Source organism: Suricata suricatta, chromosome 6 (genome assembly GCF_006229205.1).
Source record: "Suricata suricatta isolate VVHF042 chromosome 6, meerkat_22Aug2017_6uvM2_HiC, whole genome shotgun sequence".
NCBI lineage: Eukaryota > Metazoa > Chordata > Mammalia > Carnivora > Herpestidae > Suricata > Suricata suricatta.
Genome location: NC_043705.1, coordinates 140,824,690 through 140,847,082, shown reverse-complemented (window position 1 = coordinate 140,847,082; position 22,393 = coordinate 140,824,690).

The window sequence follows — 22,393 nt, the reverse complement described above, 5'->3', positions numbered from 1 at the left end:
TTTGCTTCTTGAGCTTTTCTCTCACAGTTTTTTTGTCATAATGTAATAGATTTTTTAGGTTTGAAAATCTTTTATTGGCTACTTGAGAAAGAGAGGAGAGAGGGAGGGAGAAAGAAAGGGGGAGAGGGAGAGAGAGAGAGAGAGAGAGAGACACCCACCTATTCCCTAGGAGTTTTAAGTAGATCTGGGAGAACAAGGCTGAAATTTGCATTTTCAACAAATATGATGAGTGATGTGGATGTTAGGATTTCCAATGTGCAGTGAAAATGCAGTGTACATATATATTATACATGTAAATTATCATTTGAAAATTTCTTTTGTTTCTAAATATTAAACCTTTCTTCTAAGTTATTACAATTTCATTGCCACAATAAATAGCTGATAAAAGCAACATGATACAAATTTTGACATTTTTCAAGAAAGACAAAATATGATTACAAATTTGTTAATGAGGTGAATGGGCATTTTTATTTTCACATATTCTGTAATGAAGGAATCATTATGCTTACTACAAGAATGAGCTAGGAGTCACATTAAGTGTTGAAAAACTATCTTTGCACAAATAAGTAAATGGAAATAGAAGGGGTTTTGTTAAAACATTTTCAGTCAATTCATCAAAATTTTAATTATATGATCAAAAGTATATAGCAATATATATTATTATATATAGTAATAATTGTATGTAGCATATTTAGTACTACATAAAGTAGCACATAGAGTACTATATGTACTATATATAGTATATAGTAATATAGAATCAAAATTATTTTTAATAACTTAAAAACATGACTAGACTTTCTTTAAATTTCTTGAAGGCAAAAATCAGAATCCATCTAACTGGTAAAAGAAGCTATTACCACTATTAAAAACATTTTTGTAATTTCTGGAATATATACTCCAAAAAATTTTACTAACAATTATAACATGACTTTTTTGTGGAAGCACTTCGTTTTATTTAATAACTCATAAACATTTGGGAAAATAAGATTTTGTGAATTATATTGTAGTTTAATGGTTTTAAAATACAATGTCTCAGTCTAGGTGTATGCATGGGTTGCAGACTGTGCAACTTAAGGGGGTGGCATGGGCAGAAACTCTAATACAATTCAGCCCTTGCATATACACAATGTGGTGGACCTCAAATGCTTTGGTCTTCCCAGATGCTATAAATATATTCTCATTAAAATTAAAGACATAACTCAGTTTGTGGAAATAGACTTTGTATTATCTAGTCTTCCAAATGAATTCTCATCAACCCAATGAAGACAGCCTTCATTTATGTCAGGGGGGAAAATGTCTGTCTTCATTTTCAGTCACAAGTGTTGCCATGCCTCCCTTGACCAGCCATCTACTTTTGAATTCTAAATTGGAGACAGAGAGAAAAATCAGGCAGAGACACCTGCTGAGGTTGTCAACTGCATGCAATAAGCTGCAATTTACTTTGCTTCCAAGGCCTTTGCCCCCATCATCCTGGGCCCATTCTCTGAAGCAAGCCATCCTTTTCCAACAACCAAGGGATGGGAGGGAAGTCATAGAAAACAAACAACACCCTTCTCACTACCCACTCTAGCATGTGTCTGAGTCCAGATTATCCAAATTCAGGCCAAAGCCCCTCCCTGAGCACCATGACTCATTGTGAAGAAGGATGTGTGACCCAGGCAGATAACCTAGCCCTGTGGGGGGTGCAGGGGGATGTTGGTGCACAGCAGCGGGTAGAATGATCCCCCCAGAAAGACACATCCATGTCCTAATCTCTAGGGCCTGGGAGTGTGACCATTTTTAGAAAAAGGAGTCTTTGCAGATGTAAGGAAGTCAAGGATCTCAAGATGAGATCATCCTGGAATATGCTGGTTGCCCCCAGATGCAATCTCAAGTGTCTGTATAAGACACAAACAAAGGGAGACAGATGCACAGGAGGCCAATGAGAAATGCCATGTGAAGGATCACCTGGGGCCACCAAACCTGGAAGAAGCCAGGAAGGATTCTCCACTAGAGACTTTGGAGGGAGTGCAGCCATACTGACACCTTGAATTCAGACTTCTGGTCTCCAAAACTGTGGGAGAAAACACTTCTGTTGCTGTAAGCCACCCCAGTGTGGACCTAGTAGCCACTGAACATGGATACATGCTCTTGGACTTGAGCGAGGCTTGCCCATGCTACTCACCCTAACTGTAGAGTGCTTGCTGCCTCCAAGCATCTTGGAAGATTCCAGAGGGGTGAACATGTGCCTTCAGTTTGTTTTGTAGGACAGACATGATTATAGCAGGAGAAATGGGACTGTGATACTGGTGTGGCTCCTGAGGAAGTAAAGTGGGAGCCGGTGCTGGAGTTGACTGGGTTGGGCCAATGATCCAAGGGATGAATAGACAGGATGGATGACATACTTAAATGTTTGTCACTTGGTGTAATGAGATGGATATTTGGTGCTTTATGTGAGCTTTAGTTTCTGATCCAGGGAATAAGAACTTACACAATTTAAACTTGAAAAAAAATGTCTGTGGAGTTTCTATTCCTTAAATAATAAAGTTGAGAACTAGTTCTGGGCAGATCAGATAATGATTTCTGTGGGATAGACAGAGGCACGGCACAGCCTCCCCCCAACCCCACCCTGGACTCCACTGACCCCACATTTCCTCTTTTCTTTGTTGTTACATTCATCAGTTCCATTCTCAGCAAGTCTGGACTCTGTTCTCAGTTATTCTCTTGACTCCCATGAAGAGGAACAGTGGCCTTGGCTCTGGGCTGGTCTGTGTGGCCCCTTAGTTTACATGTCCTACTAAGCCCTGGTCTGATGATAACCAAGACTTGTGTTTTTTCCTCTGTTGCTGTCAGGAAGCACAGGCACCCTAGTGCCTATCAAAGTGCCCCTAGGACCTACTGCCAGCCAAAGGTGAACAACGGGTCAACTCAGAGGGAAAGTATGTCTGTAGGATTGCCTGGGAGTGACACACCACCCTTCCTCCAGATCGATGGTTCTTAGAGACTGGGGTCACATAGTGAATCCGATGAAGGTATGGATCTTAAATGATAGGTTACACAGGCACATTTTGGTGTACAATTTTATAGAGTTCACAGGCAACTCCCCCAGTGGAAGTCCATTCTTGTAAAACCCAGTGGTTCTAAATATTTTTATTCTTACATTAAACCAGACCATTAAAGATCCTGGTCACATAATTTAGTTACCTGTTGTCTCTGAGGTTTTATGCCATCTGCTTCCAGTAATGAGCCCTGAACAAAAGTATTCTGCAATTTCTGGCTGAATTTGTGGTTGAGCTGTCATGGAATCTGTTGTTCATGATACCACAAGGTTTGGTCTTCACGAAACGATGAGAAGACTTTGTCTCAGGTCTGCATACCAAAAAGAGCTATCCCTCCCTGCAATAAGTGTTTATGTTGTATGGATGCCAAGAATTACATGACAAAACGTGTTCTCATCCCCGAGTGTCATGGAACGGGCTTTGCAGCTCACCCCTGCGTAAAAGCCTCATCTTGGTCCTTTCTCTTTTTTCCTTCATCCTGATTTTCTCCCTTGTTTGTTAAAAACTTATTGATCAAGAAAGATGTTCACTGAGGACCTGTGAACATAATCAAGGAAGATTCATGTCTCTTGTCTGTAGGGACTCCTCTTGTTGAATCCGAAGCCCTTTCTCTCCCGCTGTTTCTTCACACCCTGTTCTCCACTCCCTCACCACACCACACCCAACCACTTGCACAGGAAAATCATTCAAAGACTGTTCCCTGTTGGTGCAGGCCCCTCTGGACATGAGCAAAGCACCCACGGAAGGTTCACAGATGAGCAGAGGTGGTACCAAATGAAAACTAAACACACATAAATATCAGATAAATACATCGTGGATGACTATTTAAGACATTTGGCTTTTTACAGGCATTTTTAAGTCTTTCTCCAAACTTTTTTTTAAAATAGAGAACCACAATAAAGAGACAAGTACATTTCCTATATTTCTTACCCATCTATACTTCTTACCCAATTATGGTACAACCTCCGGTAGGATGCTCTCTGTTCCCAAACTGAGTTTGCTGGCTACATTGCCTTGTAAAAAATGCTTTATGACACAGCCAGCAGTTAGCCAATGCTTGGCTCCATTTGGATACTGGTGTGTATTTAGTATTAGCTATTAACAGAGGAGTTTAAATAACATGGCCAGTTGTTAGGCTCGGCCACAATTTGGAATGTAATACATTTCACTAGAATTAAAGTCACTATTATAACTCAATAACCCTCACCTCCCAGAATCAACCGTAGTTTATCTTCAAAGTAATTACTAGCTTTTTTATTTTTTCCCCTGAGAGGCATCCAATTTTAACAAAGCTATTCGAGGTCTAGTGTTACCACACAAGGGAGACTGCTTCTCAGTAATTCATGAGGGAAGAGTTATAACTAATTAGGTTCTTTTGCCCAAACTAAGACACAAATGAATCACAAAATTGACCCTTTTAAGTGTAACATCTAACATGTCTGCAGCTGTTGACAAGAAAAAAGCCAATGATAAATTATAATGATTGGAGCAAACAAAATCAAACAAGGTTTTAATTCATAAAAATATGGGAGAAATTAAGATGAGATCAAAGGAAATTTCAGTAGTTGCAAATCAAACAAGAGAAGAGCACAAAGCAACTTCTTGTCTTTAGCTTAAGGGCAACCAGACCAGAGCCTTGGAAACAACAAATTTTTTTCCCCAAATAAAGGTAAAAGAATTTTAAAAAATGAGCCTGTGTTACCCTACTTGAAAAACAAAGGTTTTCTTAATTGTGGCTTTCAACATTTTAATAGGTGTCATCTTGTGTTTGAAGTATATTGATTCCTCTTGCCACCCATGAATCAGTATAAAGAAAATGGCAAAGGGCCAATTTCTTTCTAATAGGCTTCTATTGTTTGATCTCCATGTTCAATCTCCTTTATTCTCTCATTTTCAACCTAGTTTTGTACGGGCGCCTGGGTGTCTCAGCTGGTTAAACACCTGGCTCTTGGTTTCGGCTCAGGTCATGATCTCACCGTTCCTGAGTTTGAGTCTCAGGTCAGGCTCTGCACTGACTGTGGAGACTGCTTGGGTCTCTCTCTGAGCACCTCCCCCATGAATAAATAAACTTAAAAAATTATAAAACAAGATAAATAATCCAGTTTCGTAAGCCATGATGTTTGGTGAGACAGTCCCATTACCTACAACCTAAGTGTTGAAGAGGAGTATAAGAAAACAGACTTAAAAATCAGTAAAACAGGGGCGCTTGGGTGGCTCAGTCGGTTAAGCCTCTAACTTTAGCTCAGGTCATGATCTCACGTTCATGGGTTCAAGCCCCGTGTCAGGCTCTGTGCTGACAGGTAGCTCAGAGCCTGGAGCCTGCTTCCCTTTCTGTGTCTCCTTCTCTCTCTGTCCCTCCCCCTCTCATGCTCTGTCTCTCTCTGTATCAAAAATAAATAAAACATTAAAAAAAAGAAAATCAGTAAAACAATGATTTTTTAATTCTTTCTTTTATATTGATTACTGAGGTTAATGTCAACTGCTAATATCCCATGGAGATCATTCCGGGAGTTTTCCCTCTTTTTCCTCACTTTTCCCTAGAATTCACTCTATGTCAATATTCCATCATTTTATTTCACTTGTTCACCATTAAAGGCCTTTTCTCAATTCCATGACCTTGTTCAGAGTGTTAATTCTGGGCCTCTAGAGGTAGACTAAGTAGCATGTAAAATGGTCCCTAGCTCCAGTACACGGTTAGTAGTGTTGATTCTGGAGTTAAACTGGCTGGGGGGATTCCCAGGACCCCTGTGCACGTGCTGTGTGACTTAGGGGGGCCACTTCATCTCTTCAGATGCTTCCCTCATCTGGAAAGAGGAGGGGATCATATAATCCATCACATTGAGTGCATTCAAGAAAGCAATTCAGTAATTCATGCCTAGTGCTTAGTACTCAAAAGCTCTTGACAAACTTGCTGCTCTGTTTGCCCTTAAACTATAACCAGTGGTAACATTATTGTTTCTTCAGTTGCCATTTGCCACAGCCCTGAGAATGCCTCAGATCTTTCTCAGTAAAACAACTTTGATGGTACAAGGGAACATGAAATCCCACAAGATAGGTCCAGGTCTGACATGGTTGCACTTCTGTTTCTGGCATTGGGAAGACCTTTACGCCAACTCCAAGGCAGGGAAAACTGGGTTGAGATCCATTCAGGCCTGAGGAAAAATTGCATGCACTTCCATATTCTCTACAGAATGAACGAAGGAGGATTGGGGCAAGATCAGCCCAGATGCTGGGTATTGAAGCTCTGAAGTTCTGAAAAAACGCTACAGAGCTGCACAAGTGCACCCATAATGAGTGAGGCTGTGTGGCATAGAGAGGCTCAAACTGAGGGAAATGGCAGGTCTCCATGACCATTGGAAGCAAAGACCCTCAGATGCCACAGAACCTAGGAGAAAACCCTAAGGAGGAGCAGGGGGAACACCACCTTGAAGACACAGGAAAGGACATACCTCAGTCAAGTATTTACCACAGCCACTAAAGCATAATTCAGGAAATGGAGTGGGAGGCAGGTAAAACTGGTAAGATGCTAGAGAAGGTCATCTCTGAGGAACAGCAAGGAGAGAAGTATGAAGAGAAAGCCTTCAAGGAAAGGGACACTGAATGAAATGAAGACATATGACCTAAAAAAAAGTTTAAGTGAGGTAAATTAAAGCACACACTAGAGAAAGTAATAACTCACATTAACAAGGTGGAAAGTAAAGTCATTTTATGGCAGATGAATTTAAGGAGATAATGGCAGTGCAGAAGAAAATATATGCAAGATTGAAAACAATAGTTTAATGACAAAAATTTATTTTGAAAGTCTCAGAATGTATTAGTAAAGGCAGAGAGGCAGAGAGAGAGTGAGAGAGAGTAAAACACTTGCATTATTACCTAGTGCAGTCAGGGTAAAGGAGAAATTTTAGTATTACTTTTGAAAATAAAACAACTTTTCCAAACACTTCAAAATTATAAAACATTCTATATAACCATTGGTTAAAAATAAAATCAAAAGCTTAAGCTACAAATATAATAACAAAATTGGAATAGAACATACAAAACACCAAAGCCTAGAAGTATATAATTAGAGGAAAAGTCACAACTTTACATGTGTTCATTTTGAATAAGGTAAAACAAAGGTAAGTGAACTAAGCCATCAACTAAAGAAGCTCAAAAGAGTGATAACCAGAAAAAGAAGAAGACAAGGGAAAGATGGCAAGAATTTTGAGGGAAGAAAATACTGGAAATATTTCAAATCAGATTAAATCTAAAAGCTATGTCTAAGAAAACAAGACAATCTCTTGGAAACAAACAAATGACTCAGGAAAGTGAAAAGAGGAAATTGCCCCCCAAAAAGAAAATTTCCTTGAAGTTAAAATAATACTAGACTTTGGGGCACCTCGAAGGCTCAGTAAGTTATAATAAGTCCGACCCTTGATTTTGGCTCAGGTCACGATGTCACAGTTTCTGGGATCAAGCCCCATGTCAGTCTCTGCACTGACATTGTGGAGCCTGCTTGGGAATCTCTCTCTGTCTCTCTCTCTGCTCCTCCCCTGCTCATTCTCTCTTTATCTCTCTCTAAAAATAAATGAAATAAACATTTAAGAAAATAGTACTAGATATTAATAGAAAAATTTTAAGACACAAATGGAAAGATATCTCATGTTTATTGACTAGAAGAATTAACATTGTGAGAATGTCTGCAACACCCAAAGCAATCTATAGATTCAATGCAATCCCTATCAAAATTCCAATAGCATTTTTCACAGAAATGGAAAAAAATCTAAAATTCACTTGGAACCACAAAAGATCCCATATATTGACAGCAGTCTTGAGAGAGAAGAACAAAGCAGGCAGTACCACATTTCCTTCTTTCAATGAAAGCATGTTCCTTTAACGAGTCAGTTGAGCATCCAATTCATGATTTCAGCTCAGGTTATGACCCTGGGGTCATGGAATCAATCCCCGAGTCAGGCTCCATGCTGAGCATGGAGCTTGCTTAAGATTCTGTCTCTCTCTCATAAAAAAAGGTTGATACCCCTAGTGGAAAACAGGCTTAGTGCCAGGAAATCTGTTAAGATAATTTTATACATTAGGAGAACCAATATGAAAAACTAAGAATCCTACTCTTTGCCAAAAAACATTCATTGAATTTTAATACTATTTGCTATAAAAAAAATAACCTCAGTAAACTACAAGTTGAATACTTTCTTAGTATGATTTTTAAAAAGTCTCAAACCAACTGATGCTTAATTTAATTTATTTTACTTTAAATTTTTAAAGGTTTTTTTTTTTGAAAGAGAGAGAGAGTGAGAGCATGCACAAGCGAGCACAGCAGGGGAGGGGCAGGGAGAGAGGGAGAGAGAGAATCCCAAGCAGGCTCCATGCTGTCAGCGCAGAGCCCAATGCAGGGCTCAATCTCACGAACCATGAAATCATGACCTGAGCTGAAATCAAGAGTTGGACACCAATCGACGGAGCCCCCACCACACTTAATTTAATTTTAAAATGCTAAACATGTTCTGGTTAAAATCAGGAACATGATAATCATCACTGTTGTTATTTTATATAATTCTGAAAGTTCAGATTTGTGCAATAAAATGGGGAACAAAAATAAATATATAACCATTAAGAAGGATAGGCAAAAGTTATTCAAAACTGCAAAAAAAAAACTATTTAAAAATAAAAAAAAATCAATGAAAAAAAATCTCAGAGAATAAGAAAAACCTATAAAGCTGGAAACTTAATTCTGACTTCTGCCCCAGAGACATGAAGGTCTCAGGTAGAGATCTTGTTCTCTGCACATTCATAACACTAAGAATTAAGGAATAACCTCATTAAGGAAAGAGAACTTTATTGTGAAAAACAAAAACATGCAGCATGCTGTATTCATAGATAAGAATATGATGAATATTTAATACGCCCATTTTCTTCAGTGAGTATATGATTCTAATGGAATTCTAATCAAAATCCCAATAGATTTTTTTCCTGGAACTTGAAAGTATGATTCAAAACCTCCTGAAAGAAAAAGCTTGTGCAAATAGTGGTACATGTAACTATTCTATGTTAATAGCTTTCAAATGAATTTTTTATCTTTGGTTGTGATAGCAACATCATAAGATAATATGCATGTTGTCCTCAAATGTTCTCAATATTATTTAAAAATTGGAATCCCCAAATTCTTGGTTAATCTTTTATTTATTTTTTTTAATTTTAGTTCCTGGTTAATCTTTTTATTTTAACGTTTTATTTGTTTTTGAGAGAGAGAGAGACAGCATGAGCAGGGGAGGGTCGGAGACAGAGACACAGAAAGGGAAGCAGGGTCCAGGCTGTCAGCACAGAGCCCGATGCGGGGCTTGAACCCACAACCGTGAGATCATGACCTGATCCGAAGTCAGACACTAAATGGACTGAGCCACCCAGGCGCCCCAGTTTCTGGTTAATCTTTTAAATAATTGCATGAAACAGTACCTTTCTGTAAAGGTGTAGTATTCAATTTTGTTTTTAGTAAATTTGAGACAGATTTTTTCATCGACTTTCAAAGTTTAAAAATGTGCTGTCACTGGAAAACATAAAAAAGGGGAAGTAGGTACCCTTATGATATGTAAACACACCTGACGAATCAGCAAATTTTACTTTAACAACAACAACAACAACAACAACAACATATTTTTAGTAATTACACCCTATGGAGGCAGAGAATATTTTGGAAACTCCATCTTCAGCAGTTGCTAAGTCTCCTAAATGCCAGTGAGAAGTGGTTACTCTGCTTGCAGATATGGCCAGACTTCACAGACTTCACGAAAAAAATATTATTTAAAAAAATTTTCAGGGGCGCCTGGGTCACTCAATCAGTTAAGTGTCAGACTTCGGCTCAGATCATGATCTTGCAGTCCGTGGGTTCGAGCCCCGTGACAGGCTCTGTGCTGACAGCTCAGAGCCTGGAGTCTGCTTCGGATTCTGTGTGTCCCTCTCTCTCTAGCCCTCTCCCACTCACTCTCTGTCTCTGTCTCTCTCTCAAAATAAAATAAAGACATAAATAAAATTTAAAAATAAATAAATTTTGAAATAAAAAATTGAAAGACAAAGTTTATACTTGTTTTTTGCCTTTGTGCTCCAAATTTGTTTATCCCATCCCACGATATTTTAGTACATATAGTGAAAACGAAGTGACATCTTACTCTTTATTCAGGAAAGGAGTTTCACAATACAAAAGACTTGCCCACTTATGAACTAAGCTGAAAATCGGTTCTGGCTTACCTCTGAGTGCAGAGCATTAAACTATAGGAATGTCAAGAAATGTCAGATGGTACAGTACAAAACAACAGATCAAAGTCAGGATCTCGAAGAGACAGCTGCACGCTCATGTTACTGCAGTATTATTCATGATAGGCAAGGTACAGAAACAATCCAAGTGTTCCTCATGAAGTAACAGATAAATAAAATATACTTACAATCGAATATTACTCAACATTAAGAAAGGAAAAATCCTGTCATAGGAAACAACATAGAGGGACCTGGAAAGCACTGTGCTAAGTGAAATAAGACAGACACAGAAAGAAAAATACTGCATGATTCCACTTATATGAGGGAACTAAAATAATCAAACTCATAGAAGCAGAGAGTAGATTGGTAGTTGCCGGGTGCTGGGGGAAGGGGAAAATGGGGAATTGTTCAATGAATAGAAACTTCCAGCTACACAAATGAGGGAAGTTCTGGAGCTCTGCTGTATAAAATAGTTCCTGTAGGGGGCGCCATGGTTCCTCAGCCAATTGAGCATCCAACTCTTGATTTCTGCTCAGTTCATGACCTCCAGTTCATGAATTTGAACCCCAGTTACATACATTGGGCTCTGCACTGGCAGTGAGAAGCCTGCTTCGAATTCTCTCTCTCTCTCTCTGCCCCTCACCCATTCACATACTCTCTCTCTCAAAATAAATAAATAAAAACATTAAAAAAATAGTGCCTGTAGTTGATGACGCTGTATTTACATGTTTAAAATATTTGTTAAAAAGGTAGATCTCATGTGAAGTGTTCCTACCACCAAAAAAATGGGGGGTGGTCATCAAGACAGTTTTGGAAGTGACATCCATGATTATTACCTTGATTGTGGTGATGCTTTCATGGACGTGTGCATATGTCCAAACTCATCCAGCTGTATACATTAAATATGCACAGTTTTTGTATATCAATTATAGCTCAACAAAGCTGTTTTTTAAAAAATAACGCATAGCCTGTCTTCAGATTCTGTGTCTCCCTCTCTCTCTGACCCTCACCTGCTCACACTGTGCCTCTCTCTCTCAAAAATAAATAAAACATTTTAAAAAATTAAAAAATAACATAAGTAAACTATGAAATCAAGGCCTATGGGAAAAGACCAAGGCATATGGAAAAAAAATTGTTCTCATGGTTACTCGCAAACTATAAATAAACAAAATGATTAGAAGCATCAAGTTCATGTAAACATGCTAAATGACCTAACATGTAAATTCAGTCAGAGGTGCAATTAACTCTATGGACCAAAATCAAAGTGATGAGTCTGAGCCTTTGTGGAATGGGTCAGTTTCCTTCGATGCTTTCCGTCTCCCATTCATATGTAGCTGGTACAGCTTTCTGACTTTTAAGGATGGTTTCCTCCTCTGGTGAAGATTTATACGAGTTGAAATTATACAATTCTGTTTTAAGACTTCTGCCTAATGCCCTTGAACTACTACGGAAAAGCAGAGGCTCATACCAAAAGCCAAAGTCAGATTCTATCACCAAGACTCACATGGCCTCAGGGATTCTGTGATTCCCGCCCTCCTTTCCACTGGCATCTAGAATTCTATATCTAAACACACTTCCACTATGGACCTCAATCACTTGTGGGAAAAGCAAGTGCTCTGGTGTTCGGCCATATTTGTGGGCAGCTGTGATATGAAATCTGATGTGTTGTAAGCTGACTGCCCATCGGCCACCTTGCCTTTCTTCTCTCTACAAGCCTGTATTCTTTTAATTGCAGCATGCTGTTTCTGATTCTTGACAGTGCCCTCTACAAAGACATTGTTAGCTAAAGGCTGGTAGCATCTTTAAAGTAATAATTCACTTTTTTCTTGGATCGACAAAAATTTAGATGGGTCTCTGGGGCATCATCAGCCCAAAGAGGAAACACAACTCTGCACCCTTGACAGAAAGGGATCAGATAATTTTTTCAAAGTTCTTCAGAGAAAGCGATCCCATTATTTATCAGGTAGCCTATTTCAGTGTCTTTTAAACTCTGAAGAAATTCTGGTGTTTAACCTAATCCCAATGTGTGAAAAACAGACCTTCACTCTGCCTTAAAAAAAAAGGAATTCATAAAATTCTGAGCACAATGAGATTTCCCTCTGTTTTCTTCTTCTTTTTCTTGTTCTTGTTCTTCTTCTTCGTCGTCGTCATCGCCGTCATTGTCGTCGTCATTGTCTTCATCTTCATCTTCGTCTCTGTCTCCGTCTCCATCTTCGTCTCTGTCTCCATCTCCATCTTCGTCTTCGTCTTCTTTTTGAGAGAGAGACAGAGAGAATGTGAGCAGGGGAGAGGGTAGAGACAGAAAGAGAATCTCAAGTAGGCTCGACAATGTCAGCACAGAGCCCAGTGTGGGTCTCGACCTCACAAACAGTGAGATCATGACCCGAGCAAAAATCAAGAGTCCAGTGCTCAACCAACTAAGTTACCCAGGTGCCCCTGTGTCATTGTCTTTTTATCAAGATTCTAGGGATGGTGACATAGTTCGCTCCTGACTGTGTCTCCCCTCACACACACAAACCACTAACAACTCTTCACGAATACGACACCACTGAGAGGATCCTGGAACATAAGGGTGAAGCTGAAGTAACCACTGCCTGCACCACAGAGACCAAGCTGGACAATTAGAAGGTAGGAGAAATGGCTCCATGCTGATCACAATGCCCCTCCCCCGAGTCAGCACAACAGCAGGCAGAGAGGTCTCCCCTGAACCTCCAGTCCCTCTAGAGGGAAAAGAGAGCCAGGGGCACAATCAGTTTCTCCTATCTGCATTGTGGATCTCTTTCCAGACGTCCCTACTCTGATCTCCCACCAGTGGGTTTGCAGGGTTATCTGTAGGATTCTGCCACTGGGAATCTGAGTGTGACAGAGAAAGGAAGAGGAGCTTACATGGTCAGATGCTCAGCCTCTGGCTGTGGTGTTTGGCAGAAATCAGTGATTTTTCAGAACATTGGAAGGTGTCCACAACTGGCACTAGTGTATTTTTTTTTTCACGCCAAGCACCTTCAGACAGTCCTTTGCTTTTCCATCCAAGAGTTGGCTTAGGAAGGCTTTGCTTCATTCTAGGTCATTGGACAGGTTCCTTGTTAAAGTTGCACGGAAATAAAAAGATTCCATTGAACCAAAAGACAGCAGTGATTCTGGTAGCGATAGTGAAAGTTGTCCCACACCATCACCCTCCTCTCTCTTGTCTCCTTCACACCAGCCACAAAGATTTTCAAAGGTAAGTGCAGCTTAGTTTATTAATTTTCTTTATATTTTGTGTTTTCTTTATTATTTTGTATTATATTACAGTATTGTCATCATTTTTATATGAACATTTTTGGGTTGTGGAGTGAATCATCTGAGTTGCCCTTATTTCTTATGGGGAAATTCACTTTGATACACAAGTGCTTTGGATTACAAGCATGTTCCTGGAATGAACTATGCTTGCAAACCAAGGTTTTACTGTATATCCAATGGGTTCTATTCAGTCAATTAAAAAAAAGGAAATTCAACCATTCACAATAGCATGGATGGAACTTTTGAAGGAATTATGCTAAGTGAAATAAGTCAGAAAAGACAAATACTGTATATCCTCACTTATATGTGGAATCCAAATAAATAAATAAGCAAACCAAGGAAAAAGAGGTCAGACTGTGGGTAGTTGCAAAAGGTAAAAGGTGTGAGGAGGGAGAGCTGGAGGAAGGGGGTCAATGGCACCAATTTCAGGTAGAAGATAATAAGTGACGTACACTTATTACACTATACACTTGTACACTATATAAGGAATGTACAACATGATGACTGCAGTTAACAGTGCTGTGTGATTTATAAAAGGTTGTTAAACAAGTAAATCCTAAGAGTTCTAATCACAAGAAGAAGATGTTTTCTCTTCTTTTTATTGTATATATAGGAAACAATATGTTAGCTGAATTTATTGTGTGATCATTTCATAATATCTATAAATAAAACCATTGTCCATATGCCTGAAATACATATATGTGACATATGTCATTTATTTCTCAATAAAACTGGGAGGGGGAGCCAAATTTCAATCATCTTGTTATGAAACAAGCAATGGTACAAGAATGTCGCTAGAATCCATAATTCTAGACTTACTTCAACTTTTCCTGGGTTTCCTTTTGTGGATTTGAAAAGCATTGCATGAAATTATACAACTGTCTAAAAAGACACAGGAAATAATTTTTTTTCTCTTCCAAATTTTAAATTTTAGACAGATACTTGGAAGAGGAGACACATCTTGGTATCCTTCATTTGCTGTCTCTGCCTGTTTTCTCATCTCTGAAAAAAAAAAAGGTGATTTGACCACCATTCTGATTCTACAATTTATTTCTATTTAGAGAAAATTGAGACTTTCATCATCACCAGCCACATTGTCTGCTCTTGAAGAACGTGGAAGCACCTCCTGCATTACAGATGAAATGAGCCATGGTGGTGGAATATCTTTTTTAAAAATTCTTGCAATGATTTGAGCTTTTCCCACAAATTGGGTAATAAAGTTAAAACAAAAAAAAAATTCTAGGTGAGTTCATTTTAAAAATGACCCTGATTCAGTATCTAGCTTATGTTTTCTACCACTGAAATGGAATCATTCATCAAGTTCACAATTTTGAAATAATGAGGTTCCTGAACCAAAAACTATGGACCAAAACTCCAGTTCCTTTGCAGGTCCAATTTAACAAATGGCAATTATGATCTCAGGCAATGTATAATTCAGTTACAGACCAGCCACAAATGCAAGGATACAGACATATATGCCTCCATGGAGATGTCCTTCATTGTCTCTGGTCTTATTTTCAATTTGTGTACTTGGCCAGGAAGCAGTAGAAAAGACTGGGAGGGACATTCTAAGAAACTCAAATCTACATTACACAACTGCACAACAGACTTGGAATGTAGCTTAGGAGTGTGTGCCGTTATAAAGTACCACAGACTTAATGGTTTCAACAACAGAAATTTATATGTTCACAATTCCAGGGGTGAGAAGTCCAAGATCAAGGTACTGGTTTCATTGGTTTCTTCTGAGGCTTCCCCTTTGCTTGCAGATGGCCATCTTCTTCCTGTATCTTCTCATGCTCTTCCCTCTGTACATGTCTGTATATCTGATCTCCTCTTCTTTTTTTTTAACTTCTTTTAACGTTTTTATTTATTATTGAGAGACACAGAGAGATAGAGCATGAGCATGGGAGGGTCAGAGAGAAGGGGAAACACAGAATCCGAAACAGGCTTCAGGCTCTCAGCACAGAGCCCAACACAGGGCTCGAACTCACAAACTGTGAGATCATGACCTGAGCCAAAGTCAGATGCTAAACCTACTATGCCACCCAGGAGCCTCTAATCTCCTCTTCCTATTGGATAGGACTCACCCAAATGATCTCATTTTTAACTTTGTTATCTCTGTAAAGATCTTATGTCCAAATACTGTCACATTCTGGGGTAGTGGGGTCAAGACTTCCACATATCAATTTGGGGGGTGCACATAATTCAGTCCTTACATATAGGAAGTGTCAGCATTACAACATTCCTCAGAGGAATGATAAGGCTGTTCAGTACTATTGATATAGGTGAACATCACTGACCGATTAGTCTCTAAAAAGTAGAAATGGGAAAAACGAATTGCATTTCCTCTCGTGCATGGGTGGTGAGCAATTCTTGCTGAAAGGGGTTACTATTTCATTGGCAATATGGCGGACATATCACATAGGGAGTCCCATAATGATATTCATCTGCTTCTTCCCTGAACTCTTCTTTGACTGAAATCCTTCTCCTTATATGTCTAGCAACAAGATGAATGGCAGCTTTTCTGGGACTAGGTTGAATAACTTTGAGTTACTGCATGGAACAAACTACTTTTCTGACATGAAAAATGAAATGTGACGGGGTGACACTGGGTGTTCCAAAAGTCCTCCTCAATGCCTTATTCATATTGCATATGAGCATAACCCGGTACAATGACAAGGAAAAAAGATGACTGTTTCTCTGAGAAGCAAGAAAACGATGATTGGACACACATGAATTAAAGGAAATTGAAGTGTGAGAAATTAGAATCAATGATGTTTTGACAAATACTAATTTTGAAGCATATATATATATATACATATATATATATACATATATATATGTATATCAACTCCTAATACTTTTGTAAAGTTATGTCTTCCTATATTGAAAAAAATTTTTTCCAGTTCATATTACAATGGGTTTGATCTGTTCCATGTATTTTGAAAGAATGTGAGACATTTCCCAAGTAAAACTTGCACATCATAGCTATATTTCCTCTTCTTTCCCACAATCATCTTGCTACTCTTCATGATAAAACATTCCACAGAAATTAGTCTATTATAGAATGGACTGTTTCTTTATTATAATTAAAGTATCTCTTAAAGAGAGATGAATCTGACTCACAGAGGGAAAAACTGGCAAGGGTTATGTTATGAAGACAACAAAATAAAACGTAGATATCCCATCTCGAGAAAAACACAGAAGCACAGAGTTCAGTGTTGAGCTGTTTGTTTCTAGGTTGTCTTGTTTCTCTAAGCCCGACAGTTGCAAGGCTATTTCCATCCTCTCCTTTGAACCTTGAAATACTTCCTGGTAAAAACCTGCTTACTAAAGGTCCAATAAGTGTCAAAAGCTTCTAAAAGTTTTGCACTGTAAGAGTAATAAAATGCCTTCATTCATTAAGTATACATTGGGCTCTTCCTCTTCTGGGTATTGTGCGGATTAGTGCTTCTCAACCAGGGGCAGTCCCCCTACCCCCACACCAAGAGACATTTGCCATGTCCTGAGACGGTTTGGGCTATCACACTGAGGAGGAGGGTTTGCTACCAGCAGCTAACAGGTACAGGTCAGAGATGATGCTAAACATCCTACAATACACAGGACAGCCCTTCCAACATCGAGCTATCTGGTCTAAACCTCCAATAGTGCCATGGGTGAAAAACCTTTGAGACAAAAGGAAACTCATGATGAGTAGAAATTTCTAAGTTCACATAAACTTACCCAGCTCAGTCCAGCCTAAATGGCCAACTAGAAGAACAATGAGTTAAATCATTATTATTTCAAGCCACTAAATTTGGGGGTGATTTGTTATGCAGAAATAGCTAACCGATACAAATCAGTCATTTAAAATGACCCAGAGGACAGCACCCAGAATGACCTTGTGAAGCTACAAGAGATAAGGGTGGAAGAATGGAGTGCTAGAGGAAGGCAGTTTTAAGGGGTAATGGAGAGACAGGTGGAGTAGGCAAAAGTAATGCATCCATCAGACAGAGAAAATGAAATCAAGAGAGAATCATGTAGAGGGGTCAACAGAAGCAAGAAAGAAAAAGGGAAAGTGAAAGGAAAGTTTCAAGAATGGAGGGAAAAAAACAAACAAAAAAACCCAATCAAATGAAAGTGGGAGGTCAGTAAGGAAATGAAAGGGGCTATAGAGCATCTCCTTTAAGGTAGTCACCTTAATGAAGAAACAAAGCTAGACTCTAGGACTTGGGCTTCAGCCACATGGCCAGCCTGAAAACTTGGTTGGCCTCCTGAAGGAAGATGTCATTAGAGATTTGGGCCTCCAGTCAATCAGTGCCCATAATACCAGAATTAAGGGCACCCCTTCTGCCAGCAGCTGGAGGACAGTTCCTCTGGGGCTGGAAGACATCAAAAGGAGGAGGTGATATTGGGGTTCTCTCAGGAGCTATGGCTTATTTGTGGCATCGAGCTTTGTGAAATGATACTGTAAGATAGAGTCATAGACTCTGGAACTTCCAAAACCGACATCCTCCAAAGACAAGGCTGGTGAAAAAAAAAAATGAATAAACAAGTCTACACTGATGAGTGCTTTAGAAATGGAGCTTGTCACACTGGTCAAATTATGAAGCCAGTAGCAGGGCAGTCACTTTAAGGGGCTCTCTTTTCAAACAGCAAGTATTTGGGGGAAGCAACAAGGTCCCACAGAGATGAGAAGGGAACAACTAGGTAGAAGGGATCCAGCCACATACACACAAAGGGTCACCCCACTCAGATGAAGAAAGTAGAGAAATCCTTGCAAAGCTAGGATGGCCAGTCAGTGAGCAGAACTAACATGGCCACCAAGAAACCTTCCTCAGAACATGAAAGAACAAGGTCTTTGGGGAAACTGGCATTAGTGTCATTCTCCGGGTGAAGACCCAGAGCCTTGCTGACATTGCATCTTGCCCATAACTGCTCTACTTCAGGTTTGAGGGGGGCATGACTGACCATTAGATTTTGTTCATATTTTTCAAAGATGAAGTGTCTTCGCCACTAAATGAAATCTATGTTCTGAGAACAACTGATATCCCATAAGACCAAGATTCTAGGGCTGGGAGATTCAGCTTTATGTTAATGTAAGTTAATTGCAAAGTGGTCAAAGTAATAAAGCTGATCTGAGGGAAAATCACACGAATATTAATTTTCCCTGAATTCCTAGCCTAGATATTGTTTGACGGCACTACGTTCTGTTTAGATTAAATAGAAAATATTAATCGACACTGATGGGTGAGGAAATTAAGAGACAAAACAAATACTATGATTTTCCTAAAACTTAAAAAAGCTGGAGGATGAAAGTTGAATTCAGATCATAAGTGTTGAAGCCCATGAGCTTAAGAGTGCATTAGTTTTTTAGGTTTTATAATACCAATTTTTGCTATTACCACTTCTTCCCTCAAAAACTTACCCCTCCTCAGTTACCTCTTTAAAAAAACAACTGACCCTTGTTCTTTATCTACTTCCTGCAGCAACAGCTCCACTGAGGAAAAAAAATTTAGATATTACAAATCTAATTTGGTAATGTGAAATAGATCCCATGAGCTGTAGGCTGGCTGCTCATAAACTGCACAGAGATTTAAATATTTAAATGTAAATAGTTAATACCCTGAAGGAGCAACAAAAGGCAATTCCTGATGAAGAAACCAAATAAAATCATCTTAAAACTATAGATTTTTAAAGAAGCAGAAGCATGCAGATTTCAAAACAGGAAAGGGAAACATGGACAGAAGACAGGAAATTTAGTCCATACCCACAAAAATTGCATAAGTGTCCAATTGACACATAACTGAGGTTTAACCCAATCTATAACTTGAATAGTGCAGATAAAATTGTGGTTTGTTGGGGCACTGGGGTGGCTCAGCCAGTTAAGTGTCTGATTCTTGATTTTGGCTCAGGCCATGATCTTACAGACATGAGATTGAGCCCCACGTTAGACTCTGCAGTAGGTGTGGAGTCTGGTTAAGATTCTCTCCCTCTCCTTCTGCCCCTCTCTCTCACTCATTCTCTCTCTCTCTCTCTCCCTCTCTCTCTCTCTCTCAAAAATTATAGCTTATTTTTTGCTATCAGATTTCCAAAGGTTGAGAAGCTTGATAAACCCAGAGATGATAGAAAGTTTGAAAGTAGACGTTCTCACACATTGCGAGCAGGGCTGTGAATTTACGCAGTGGACTGGCCCACATTCCTTACTGTCAGAGTGTAAACCAGACATATCCTGTCATATGTATCCAACAGCCATGTGTACACAACTGAGCTTCAAGTTTACTCACCCCAGATTGTTCGTAATAGCAGAAAACTAAGCACAGGCTAAATATCCCTGAGTAGCCAACTGGACATTGTTTTTGGTGGGAAGAAAACTCTACAGTCAGTTTTTAAAACCTAAATAAACGTATCAGTGTCCTTACAGGTGGAACTTCGAAACAGAGTTGCTGCAAAAAAAAAAAAAAGGGATATTGTAATGCACGTGTACCCATGCATAAAGAGGCATCTGTACACATTGGATACTTGTACACCAGCACCAGCAAACTACTGAAAGTGACTGGCCCTGGCTAGGAAATAAGAAACAGGGAAGGTCGGGAACAGAGCCTGACTCTGAACTTTTACACGTACCATTCTGTCCTGTTTAAGTGATCTCCTGTGGGCATGCATACACCACTTTTCTAATAACCAACTATTTAATGAAAAGAAGCCACACTACTTTAGAAACGTAAACTAAAAATGAAATTTGGTTCTGATTGATAGTATCTAAAAGCTCCCCAAATCTTCCTAATCATCACTTTGATCAACTTAATCTTGCGCTCGGGCAGTCTAGGGGTCTATGGTGACCAACCACCCCGTATGCTGGGACCAGGGGTTTCCAGGGGACTGGGCTTTCCGCCCTAGAACAGGACAGTTTGGGGGCATGACGGTCACCCTGCTGGGCCCAGTGAGATGCAGGGATGTGGGTGAGTTCCCTTTGGTTGGCTCCTCAGATGCTACATCTGAGTTGTAGGGAAGGAGTTGGTGAGCCCCTCGGCGCATTCTTAAGCCACTTTCTTCCAAAATCAGCTCTGTTAGAAATACATGTAATGTTTTGATCTGTATCAGAGCTCAGGCCTGGAAGGGGCATCTGAATAGTTCAGCTGCTTAAGTGTCTAACTCTTGATTTCAGCTGAGGTCTTGATTTCACAGTTCATGGGTTTGAGCCCCTCTGTGTTGATGACACACAGTTTGCTTGGGGTTCTCTCTCTCTCTCTCTCTCTCTCTCTGTGCCCCTCCCCCACATGCTTGCTCTCTCACTCTCTCTCTCCCCACCCATCTAAATAAATAAATAAGTAATGCCCCAAAATCCACCCCAACTTAGGCCTCAAAGATGAGTGTTTGTCTTTAAAGCTTCTCTGAACCCCCAACAGATAATCCTGGGCCTTGCTGCTACAAACAAGCACTCTTCTCCGCACTAACACTTCGAATGGGGTTACCCCAGCCTGACACGATTCCAAGATGACCCGGGGCCAGGAGGGAGAAGGAAGCTGAGCTGTACTCATACCGGAAAACAGGAGAATTGGCATGGCCTTCAAGACAAGCAGCCTAAAACCCTGGAGCCCAGGTCAGGGACCCCTGGGCCAAGTCAGGCCCAAAAAGGAGCCATCAGGTAGATCTAGGGGGAGTGCTAAGAAACTCCTGGAGTCACAGATAGCTGGGTCGTGTTTCCGAGGGCCAAGGTTCCCATCTGCTCTGTTATATTCTGAGAAAAAGTCAAAGCACTGGTGGGGACCAGGCCAGTGACCAGTAGACGTGACGGCCATGCTCCATGCAACCAGGCAAGGCTTCAGGGAAAAACCCTCTTCTCATCAGAGACATGCCTTCGGGAACCACAGTATTTGTTGAGCCAAAAGGTCTTGCAGACCCAGTGCTTTTGAGGTCATAACGGCAGCAGGGAGAAAAGCAGAGCTTGAGGCCACGTTGGTGCTCTGGACTCACCCCTGCACCCAGAGGAGAATGGGAAAACTAGTCCCACACCTTGGCTCTGGTGGAGAGGATGCTTCAGGCTTGGCAAGACCTGGCTAAAGGAAAGCTGGCCCTTCCATTAAGGGAATATTTTGAGATCTTAAACAATGTTGTTTCTCTTGCCTGTGAATATTTTTTTTTCACTCAAGTTCCCTCTTTGCCAAGGTCTCCCCATGCAAGTAGATATTTATAAATCACTCTGCCTCAGGGGTGGGATGTGAGAGAGTGAAGGGCAGAAAGACCCCAAGACTGAAAAGTTTCTTATCCTTAACAGGAATAGCTGCTCCAAAGCCAAGAGAGAAATCCAGAGACAAACACCCAAGACCTTGAGAGAATGATTTCGTCAAGACTAGGGAAGGATTCCCTTTGGCTGGTGGTAGAGTTGGGAGGCAGGAGTGAGGACACAGGAGCACAAGGAGAACAGAGGGATGATCCCCCCATTCAAGTGCACCTCAAATCCCAAGTCTAGCTGCAAGACACTGAGAAGAAACCATGGCAGAGCATGTCTGGTCCCATCATTCAAGATCCTAGATGGTCTCAAACATTTCTAAGCGCCAAGCCTGCTCAGGAGATCAGAGAGTCTCCCCACATGGAGGACCCATGTAGGGCCAAGCAGTGTCAGCATAGCCCCCATGGAGCCCTTGGCCCAGAGCCCCCTTGAGCTTTTGCATTATATAATGTTCTGCAACCATGGCTGACTGTAGAGGGGAATGATGCAACTCAGGTTATCTGCAAAGACCCTGTTTAGACCCTGTGGCACTTTCTGGTCCAAATCTCACTATTGCTAGCAGCCAAGCACAGCAGACATGTGGCTTTCTGCCTGGGGCCGCTTCTCACCTTGGCTGCTG